This window comes from Natator depressus, chromosome 2, assembly GCF_965152275.1.
Source record: "Natator depressus isolate rNatDep1 chromosome 2, rNatDep2.hap1, whole genome shotgun sequence".
In the NCBI taxonomy this organism is placed as follows: Eukaryota; Metazoa; Chordata; order Testudines; family Cheloniidae; genus Natator; species Natator depressus.
This window is the reverse complement of record NC_134235.1, coordinates 187,910,921-187,920,608: the sequence shown is the minus strand read 5'-3', so window position 1 is coordinate 187,920,608 and position 9,688 is coordinate 187,910,921. Positions and strand designations below refer to the sequence as shown.

Sequence of the window (9,688 nt, the reverse complement as noted above, 5' to 3'; positions counted from 1 at the left end):
TATGTGTCTGCCTGTGACAGAGCGGCCAAGCCATCTATCACTGAGCAAGAATAGAACTAGCCATAAGCACAAGATATTTCTTGGGAGCCCAAGGGCTCCTGTGCAGATTCTCAGGCCACTCCCATCTCCACCCTCTGAAGCATGAATAGAAGGAAAGAAATGCTCAGTCCGATTTTTTCCTCCCCTCTGAGCCCCAGCAGCTTTGTACTCTGCATATCAGAAGCCAGGCCCCAGGCAAAGCTCAGCAGTGAGGACTGACTGAATCAGCTCCACAGGTAATGGATATATACCTACCCTATAAGTTGTAAGGCTCACTGTATTAAAGCAGGTTTCAGAGTAGCAGCCGTCTTAGTCTGTATCCGCAGAAAGAACAGGAGGACTTGTGGCACCTTAGAGACTAACAAATTTATTTGAGCATAAGCTTTCGTGAGCGACAGCATGCATCCGATGAAGTGAGCTGTAGCTCACGAAAGCTTATGCTCAAATAAATTTGTTAGACTCTAAGGTGCCACAAGTACTCCTTTTCTTTTTGTGTATTAAAGCAAGCCACTCTGTTCATCTTTTCTCTCTCTAACTGAAGCTAGCACCTGCCTTTGTGTGCGTGCAGCTCTCTCCTTTTTGTTTTCAGCCAAATATCCCTTTAACCATATAGAAACCCAGTCCCAAATACCAGTTTGTGTGAGGTGGAATAGACTTCCCTGAGACAGCCTGGCACAGCTGTATTTCCAAGTACCAGGACAAGCTTTGGGGAGAAGGAGAAATAAGCATGGTACTTCTTGTACACACCCCTGGGGATGTTTTTTCTTGTGTACCCAGTGAAATGCTCTGAATATTTTTAGATCTCCAGATAGCTTTTTTTCATTTGTTGGATTTAGTGCCTGTTTGGGATGTTTCATTTGTTCTTCTGATAAATAAAAAGTGCAATTGTATCAAGTTTGCCCTGGGAGCTTTTTTTCTCACCCTTTTCATGGGCAGTTTTCAGACACAAACTCCTCTCACTCACATGTAGTGGTGACAATTGTATGATTTAGCAGTATGGTCTGGAATACGGGGCAGAGCATAGCTGCTCACTCAGGCTCTCTCTAGCGCTAGGACACAACAACTGAGGGCTGCTAGTCCTCCAATACCTTCCCGTAATCCCTCATTCCATGGCTTTTTCCTGCCCTCTGCCTATTCCCTGATCAGAAGTTCCCTACCGCTGAGAATAGGGCTGTAATGACTTATTCCCCTGATCTGTAATGAAAGGAGGCACAGAGGTGATATTGCCTGCATTCTATCTCCTCTGCCATCCAGGGAGAGCATTCTTCGCCTGCTGCTACTCTTGAGACAGAGCTGGGAAACAGATGTTCATGAATCAGACTCCCAGCTCTACATGAGCAAATCACTTATCCTCTCTGCCTCAGTTTCAGTACTAGTGTCAGTGAGCTCATAACACAAACCTACCTCACGGGGGTGTTTTGAGATGTGAAGTACTGAGGAGGAAAATTCTAACGAGTGTCACTACATTGGCTATGGTGGAATGGGAGAAAGCTGTTGTCTGTTAGTAACAGTGGAAGGGAAATTTGTATTAAAGCTAATGTTAAAATTAGATAATACTCAGGTTAAGGAAAGAGTGTCTATACATCTGGGTATAATGCTTAAATTATCCGAAAGTACAAAGTTTGATTTAAAAGTCATACATTTCATATAGTACATAATCTGCAATATCCTAAAATAAGGTTAATACATTCAGCGATACAGTTAAAGTAGTAGCATAAATACAGTACATGTCCAGCAAGTAAGTGCCCAGTCCGGCAAGGCACCAAACACCCATGGAATTCCAAAGACAGTGACACATGCAGACTACCCCGGAGACCCCACATATGGAATGTGAGCTCTGATATAGCGCTTTCCCTCAGTAGATCTCCAAGGACTTTACAAAGGACATAACTATACAAGATCACTGACATAAGTGAATTTGCAGACTTTCCCATTACTCATCAGACACATGCGGTGACTTTGGTGGAATGGAAATGGAAGCCCTGTTTGTGGTGCTAGTCCTGGCACCAAAGCATGAATGGGATGACTGGATAAAATACATGCATACCACAGGGAAACAGATCAGCAATTCAAAATGGGAATGCCCAGCATTTCTTAGCCATTCCTTTACTGTTAGGGCTAGATTCTGCTAGCTGATCCATGCAAACACGTACTGAGACCCCAATCCTTCGTCTCTGCATGGGTACAAGTGGCAATAGCATACCAGATATAAAAATGAGAAAAATAACAGCATCCAAAATAAAGCATAGACATTGACACAATAAGTAGAGACAAGTAAAACCATCACAGCTAAAAGGACTCCATTACTTTCACACGTGGCAGAGTTAGAGTCAGACAGGAATCCCCTCTCCACCAACAGTAAAGGGACATAATTACTAATATAAAACCAAGGAAGCTGCTAAATCAAATATATGTTACATCACATATTTTGTCATATGCATTACCTATAGAGAGAATTAATCAGTTATTATCAGTAGTTAGATAACATCTTTATACCGTATCTTATTCACACTGGCTGTGCGTAACCACAAGAACGTCATAGCACCCAGCCCAGACTCTTTGTCTGGAAAGCTTAGTCCTTAAAGGCACAGCCCCTAATCTCAGACTGGGGCCTAAGACACTACCATGTATCACGACCACTGTAGGAACACTGGTACCCTGTATTGTGCTATAACACTGTAATCCATTGATTCACGTTTGTTTCTTTTGCTTTCAACGTACAATAATGTGTACGTTCAAACTCCACCAAAGCTAAAGATGGTACATTTACACTGATAGGTGGGGAGATGATTGGCAGCAAGCACAACACTTTGTTACGATGTCAAGGATTTGGCAAGCTACCCGGTGGGAAAATAAATTCCATCACAACATATGGCTTCCCACTGACTGACATGCTTGCACATGACTGGCTCAATGCACAAACTGTTATTTGGGGTCTATCCATCCCATGCTGACATTTTGCATTCCCAGAGAATAGCAAACAATATGGCACCTTTTCCGCTTTTTTCTTTCGAGTGTTTCCAATACATTAGTTCAGTGCTCCCCAACTTGTTATTGTTACCCCGCCCCAGTGATGGGTTGGTGGAGAGACACTCCCCCCACTCTGCGCCCCTCATTGCACATCCTGATGTACTTTGTCTCCCCTTTTATTCTCTCCACTCCCTCCTGTCGCTCCTCCCCACTCCCACTTGTTCCTTTTCTTTGCGGTGTAGTTCCCTCCCACCCTCCCAACCTATTGTATTTGGGATTTGTTCTTTCTGGTTCCCTTCCCCCATTCCCCCACTCAGCCAAAGGCTACATGCTGCTCAGGGTGTGGGGAGGATATGGCATCTACAGGGGCTGTGAGGCACATCCTCTCATGGCTGAGGAGTGGGGAGCAGAGAGGAGCTGCCCCTCCTCTCCCTGGCTTATCCAAGCAGCGCTTCCCCTCATCCTTAGCTGGTGTGAGGAGATTGGGGTGTGATTGTTTCAGCTTAGGCCCGGCCTATACAGTTTGTACCAGTATAACTATGTGGGTTGGGGGTGGGATTTTGCTACCAAAATCATTATACCAGCACAACCCCTAGAGTGGATGCAGTTACACTAGGATAAATGTGCCTTTTATAGTATAGCTTCTCCCCCGCCACACCATCATGATACTGAATCAGCCCTTTTCTACCAGTATTATTGTATCCCGACTAGAGGCTTGTACCTCTTTAATTATCATATACTGGTGTTGATAAAGCAGTATGACTTTTGTGTCTAGAGAAGCCCTTACTTTAACCACTGAATGAGCACAGAAAGGCCTGGGGTGGCAAGCTGTAGCCTCAGCCCATGGCCCTGTGCCTGTCAGCAGCTCCTAGAGCTAGTTCATTAAACGGCATTGCAGAAGGAGAGAAGGAAGGCAGGTGGCTTTCAAGGACTCATGAACCCATCTGCGTGGAAGCACATTTTCAGTGCATGTGTGGGGGAAGGATCCAGGGAAACATGCAGCTTCCTTTGCCCTCTGTCCTTCTCTCCTCTGCCTCCTCCCAGAGTCCTTTGGGGCCCAACCCCAGGTTAGAAGATGTGAGTTAGTGAAAAGATTCTACCTTAGAGTTTGAATTCACATGTTTTTTTGTTTTTGTTTTTTTTTTTGGTAAAGGCTCCAGGTAAGGAGGTCTCTTTCCAATACATGACCTCACTGCCTGTGTGCTTGCCCACCTATTAGGGACTGGAACTTGTGAACCCTACTCACAAATGTAATGCTGCAAGTGAGGGCTACTCATGGGGGCAAGGAGTTGCAGGTTTGAGCCCGAGGTGACTAGTTTTTCTAAACATGGGCATAATCACCAAGTTAATATTTAATTTCCCATGGAAAAGCTTTACGTCCAGCTGCTCAGAGCATTTGAATAGATTAGTTACGTTGAAGAGGGCACTTGCTTTCTTATTTGCATATTAATTTCTTTGCCTCTGCTCAGGCGGCATGAATTAATAGCTTTAGCAACCATGGCACAAAAGAATCAACTGGGGGTGAGAGAGTGGCTGGGGATGGGGAAGGCTGCTGCCTTACCAACAAAGCATGGAGTTTATTAGAAAAGGGATCAGATGTTAGACTACCTGAACTCAATGAGGTGTGTTAATGAATCCTGGTAAAGCAGTAACTGAAGAAAGGAAAGATGGGCAGGAATTCACAGATACTTAGAGCCAGCTCTTCAGTGATGGATCTTTACATATAACTCCACTGTTTTTTTGTTTGGTTTTTTTTTGGTGAAAACTGATCTTTATTTTCCAGAAATATACAAACTTATTCTCTCATTTCTCCATCTTCTTCTTCTACTCCTCTGATGTACAGGACATTGTTACATCTTATCAAAACTTCACCAAGGTGTCCTGACAATGCAGCATCTATGTATTCTTCTGTGTTTGCAAGCTGCATGTTCATGTAGCCGTCGACAGACACCAGGTAGCCCTTGTACTCCATCCCCCACTTCAGCTTCACCATCACCGGCTTCCCTGTCAGCCCGTTCAGGAAGGGCTTGGGGTTCAGGGGCAAGCTCATGGTAATGCGGACTGGCACAAGGCAGCGGTAAAAACAAAAATTACTCGCAGGGCCGCACGTGCACCCGCTGGGGTCTAAGAGAAAGGCAGGAAGTGATGCCCACGCCTCCACAGGTTGCAAGGCAGTTACACCTGTCCACACCAGCTGAGGATTTGACCTTCAGGGTGTGATTTTTCAGAGGTGCTGAGCACCTGCAGCTCCCACGGGAGTTGAGGGAACTCCATGCTCGTGAAAAATCAGGCCCACACTGTTCCTTTAGGACTTAATCCCACAGACTCTTACCTCAGACATGTAATCCCCTGGATTTTGCTGGGATTGGGCATGGGAGAAATTGTTATTGTAGTAAGGGGCTGCAGGACTGGGCCCTTGAGGAGCAGGTGTCTCCTGGCTGTGGCTAGGATGTTGATTTGGGCAGCCTCGAACAGTGAGGATGGCAGATCTTAGCCAGAGGAAGAGCAGAGCACAGTATGTGGTTACGCTTCTGGTACACTGCATCTTGCCATGTTAAATCAAAGCCTTTGGTCAGTCAGTTGTGAGTTAACCGTGAGCTATCAAGACAAGGGCTTTCTTTTAAAGTCACCTAGAAATAGTCCCCTCCACCCCAGTGTGTTCTTGGTTTTTGCTTCCTAAATCTTGATCAAGGGCAAGCCCTTCCCCATTCTGTTAAATGAGTCCGTTTCATGTGGCTTTTCAAATTACTCTTTTGTGTCCTAATAGCATAGTTCCCTGCCTCAAACAGGTCAGCAGGGGTTGTCTGCTATACAAATACACATTTTTCAGTCTTCACGCCTGCACCCTGGGAAGCAACAGTCTCATCTGAAAAGAAGCGGTGGAATAGCTGCCATAAAGAGCTTAATTTGATTTGTCCAGGAATAGTTTTATCAGCTCTGAATTATACTCCCATTCTAAACCTACATTATTTATCTTAAGTTTGCAAAGTAACTAATCACGTGCATTTATCATAATTAACATAGAGCCCCATTCTAAAGAAATAGTGGGCCTGATTCTCAGTTACTAAGTTTCTGTGACGGGGTAGGGACAATGCCAGGGTGCAAAGGTGGCCAATTTTGTGTTCCCCCTAAGGTGACCAGATGTCCCGATATTTAGTTGTTTGTCCCACGTCCCGACCGATGTACAGTCGGGATGCCATTTGTCCCGATATTTTGCTTCGGCAGCACTCCGGATTTTTTTTTTTTTTTGCTTGGGGAGGCAAAAAACCTAGAGCCAGCCCTGGTGGGGGGGGGAGTGAGCCTGTGGCTGCCCCCCAGGCGTCCCGATATTTTGTTCTTGTCATCTGGGGCTTGCCCGTCCTCTGGTGCAAGTTAGAGTGCAAGTTAGAGTGGCCTGAGGATATGCTTTGAGGCCACTCAAATTTATGCTTTGCTTTCCAGGCACACCCCTTCCCCCCACATGGACCCTGGAAAGCAGAGAATAGCACGGAATGCCCCTAGTACACCTACAATGAGGGTTTGGAGCAGGGGCACTGTCTTATGCCAGCTCTATATCTGCCAGTGAAACCCTCTGCACAGGGGCATGTTCTCAGGGGAGGATTTCTGTCCCCTTTCAGGTCTCTACATCCCACCGGCAGTGTAACTGTGACTCAGGCCCATTCCACGGCCATCTGGTCACACATATTCCAGATCTGCACATCCAGGCTGAGTGCAAAAGGCCAGGGATCCTGGCTATGCTGTTGGTAGTCAGTGAAGAGGAACTTTGGGTTAGCAAGTAAAGGGAAGGGAAGGGGGGAAGAAACCTAACTTTGCATTTACAAGACATGGGGCTGCTCTGAGAAAGGAAATTAGCAGCTGTAGAAACATACCTGGGCTGAATAAGTCTCTTGCATGTTGTGTGGTGTATAATAGAGCCTTCTTGTCCAATTCACCTTTGGCAGAAAAGATTTGATATACTGCAATTCTGGTTATTTGCCCTAACACCATTACTATTACAGAAACAATCAGAGTAGATTGTTTTGATTTATCCTCAATTTCCTCTCCAGCATTTCTACCATCACTTGCACTGAGCATGAAGAGCTCCCGGGGTGCGGACATAACATTCACACATTTGTATTTGAATTCCAGTAAAGCTACACCCCTTAAGTTCATCGCAGCTCATTGGAGTTGGTAGGTTTTGGATGTCCAAACTATGCAACCTAAAACCTCCCTGACTGTGTGTTTGCTTTTGAACAATCTTTACCCTATTCTCTGGTAGGTGACAGGAACACAGTTTCCCTTTATAAAATAAATTTAAAACTCTAGTAAAGCGAGAATTAGGCTCCCGGTTTAAAGCATGTGCTTTCATCCATCCCTATTCAGAAACCACTTACGTCTGTGCTTCAGTCCCATCAGCTTTAATGAAACTTAAATGTGCTTAAGTACTTTGCTGTATAGGGGTTGTCAAGGTTCCTTCCCCACTCTGAACTCTAGGGTACAGATGTGGGGACCTGCATGAAAAACCCCCTAGGTAGTATATTTAGAGGTGTGTGTGTGTCTTATTAACTCTGTTTTCCCCTAGAGCTCCAGGAAGAAATCACAGTCAGCGTTTCACCCTATCTGTGATTTCAGGGACGTGTCATAAATATAAAGGGAAGGGTAAACACCTTTAAAATCCCTCCTGGCCAGAGGAAAAACCCTTTCACCTGTAAAGGGTTAAGAAGCTAGGATAACCTCGCTGGCACCTGACCAAAATGACCAATAAGGAGACAAGATACTTTCAAAGCTGGGGGGGGGAGAAACAAAGGGTTCTCTCTGTCTGTGTGATGCTGTTGCCGGGACCAGAAAAGGACTAGAGTCTTAGAACTTAGTAAGTAATCTAGCTAGAGATGTTTTAGATTCTGTTTTGTTTAAATGGTGTCAAGGTTCCTTCCCCGCTCTGAACTCTAGGGTACAGATGTGGGGACCTGCATGAAAAACCCCCTAAGCTTATTTTTACCAGCTTAGGTTAAAACTTCCCCAAGGTACAAACTATTTTACCTTTTTTCCTTGGACTTTATTGCTGCCACCACCAAGCGTCTAACAGATATATAACCAGGAAAGAGCCCGCTTGGAAATGTCTTTCCCCCCAAAATCCTCCCCAAACCCTACACCCCCTTTCCTGGGGAAGGCTTGATAAAAATCCTCACCAATTTGCATAGGTGAACACAGAACCAAACCCTTGGATCTTAAGAACAATGAAAAAAGCGGGGTGACGGGGTGAACGGTTGAATCAGGGCCTTAGTGAGAGAGGGGTTCTTCTACTTTTCTCCTTGTAAACGGCATGAGAAAGATCTCTGGAATTTTCAGATTTCCCTTTTCTGTTTTCTAATGCTACTGTAGCTTTAAAAGGGCTTAGCAGCATTTTGCTCTGGGCAGATGGAGCACGGGACAGTCAGTCTCATCTACTTAGCTTCAAGCAGCACATGGGAGGTTATTCCCTTACTGTTTCACAATGAACATGCAACTTCCAGCCACACTGGAGCCAGTGAGTAGCCAGAGGCTCTTTGCTGCTGTTGATCTAGGAATGCCCTACAACCAAGTGACCGGGATGGGGGAGGAGGGATATGAATCTACTGAGATTTATTCAGGGGGGCAGACCCTGTACTTGTTCACCATCCTTCTCAGAGGGCTGTGACCACTTGTCCCAACTGCCCAAGTATGTTCCGAAAAGCTGTGGCTTGGTGTTTGTGGCGTTGCAGCTGATGACCGAGACGCTCTGGGGATTAACATCTGAGAACAGAAAGTGCAGTTGGCACAAGCAGCCTCCTTAGGACGGACTGATTTATAGAAACAAGACAAGTGGCAAACTGATGAATTTTTATTCTCTGAGGGGTCCTATCAGACAGGCCAATTTTATAGACATTTAGGAAAGGCTGGAAAGAGGCAGGGGTAGAGACTGAAGTTTGGAATACTTTTAGAACCCAGTCCTGCCACCCGTACTCCGACAGAACTGAAAGTGGTTTTCAGAGGCGTTTTGTGGGAGGACTGCAGAATCAGGCCCTTGCGCTGCTAAAACAATGAAGGATCAGAGGGGTAGCTGTGTTTGCTGCTTTTACAGATCCAGACTAAGAGTCCTGGGGCACCTTATAGACTAACAGACGTATTGGAGCATAAGCTTTCGTGGGCGAATACATGCATCCGACAAAGTGGGTATTCGCCCACGAAAGCTTATGCTCCAATACGGCTGTTAGTCTATTAGGTGCCCGAGGACTCTTTGCTGCTAAAACAATGAAGGCATCCACAGGCAGGTATGATCATCCCCATTTTGCAGACAAAAACTGAGGCATAAAGTGATTTGCCTGAGGTCACACAAAGGTTAAATGCAAAGGAAATCTACAGAAAAGACAGCACCTGATACTATTCCTCACCACTGGTGGGTTGAGACTCCTTTGATTCAATGACTTCATATTCTTCAGGCCATCATTCTCAAGGAGTTCTCTCGCCTTCCAGGGTGATGCCCTAATTATGGCTGCTTTGGCCATATATGGGCAAACACCCTGTCACGGGGCGATGACTCGCTTGTCGCTGGCCCACATATCCCTCCCAGACCCCGGTGCCCTTCTAGATTAGGGTTCTGCCCCCTCGCAGTACCCCCTCAGTCTGGGTCTCCCCTCCCAGGGGAGCCCCCAATCCTCTATCCCTCCCTTGCCTCAGTGGC

At 45.7% G+C, this 9,688-nt stretch overlaps 1 pseudogene; it reads right to left on the bottom strand.

Moving 5' to 3' along the window:
- Window positions 1–4,789: 4,789 nt before the first annotated feature.
- LOC141981659 (small nuclear ribonucleoprotein F pseudogene) lies at window positions 4,790–5,179 on the bottom strand (annotated as a pseudogene).
- Window positions 5,180–9,688: the final 4,509 nt, after the last annotated feature.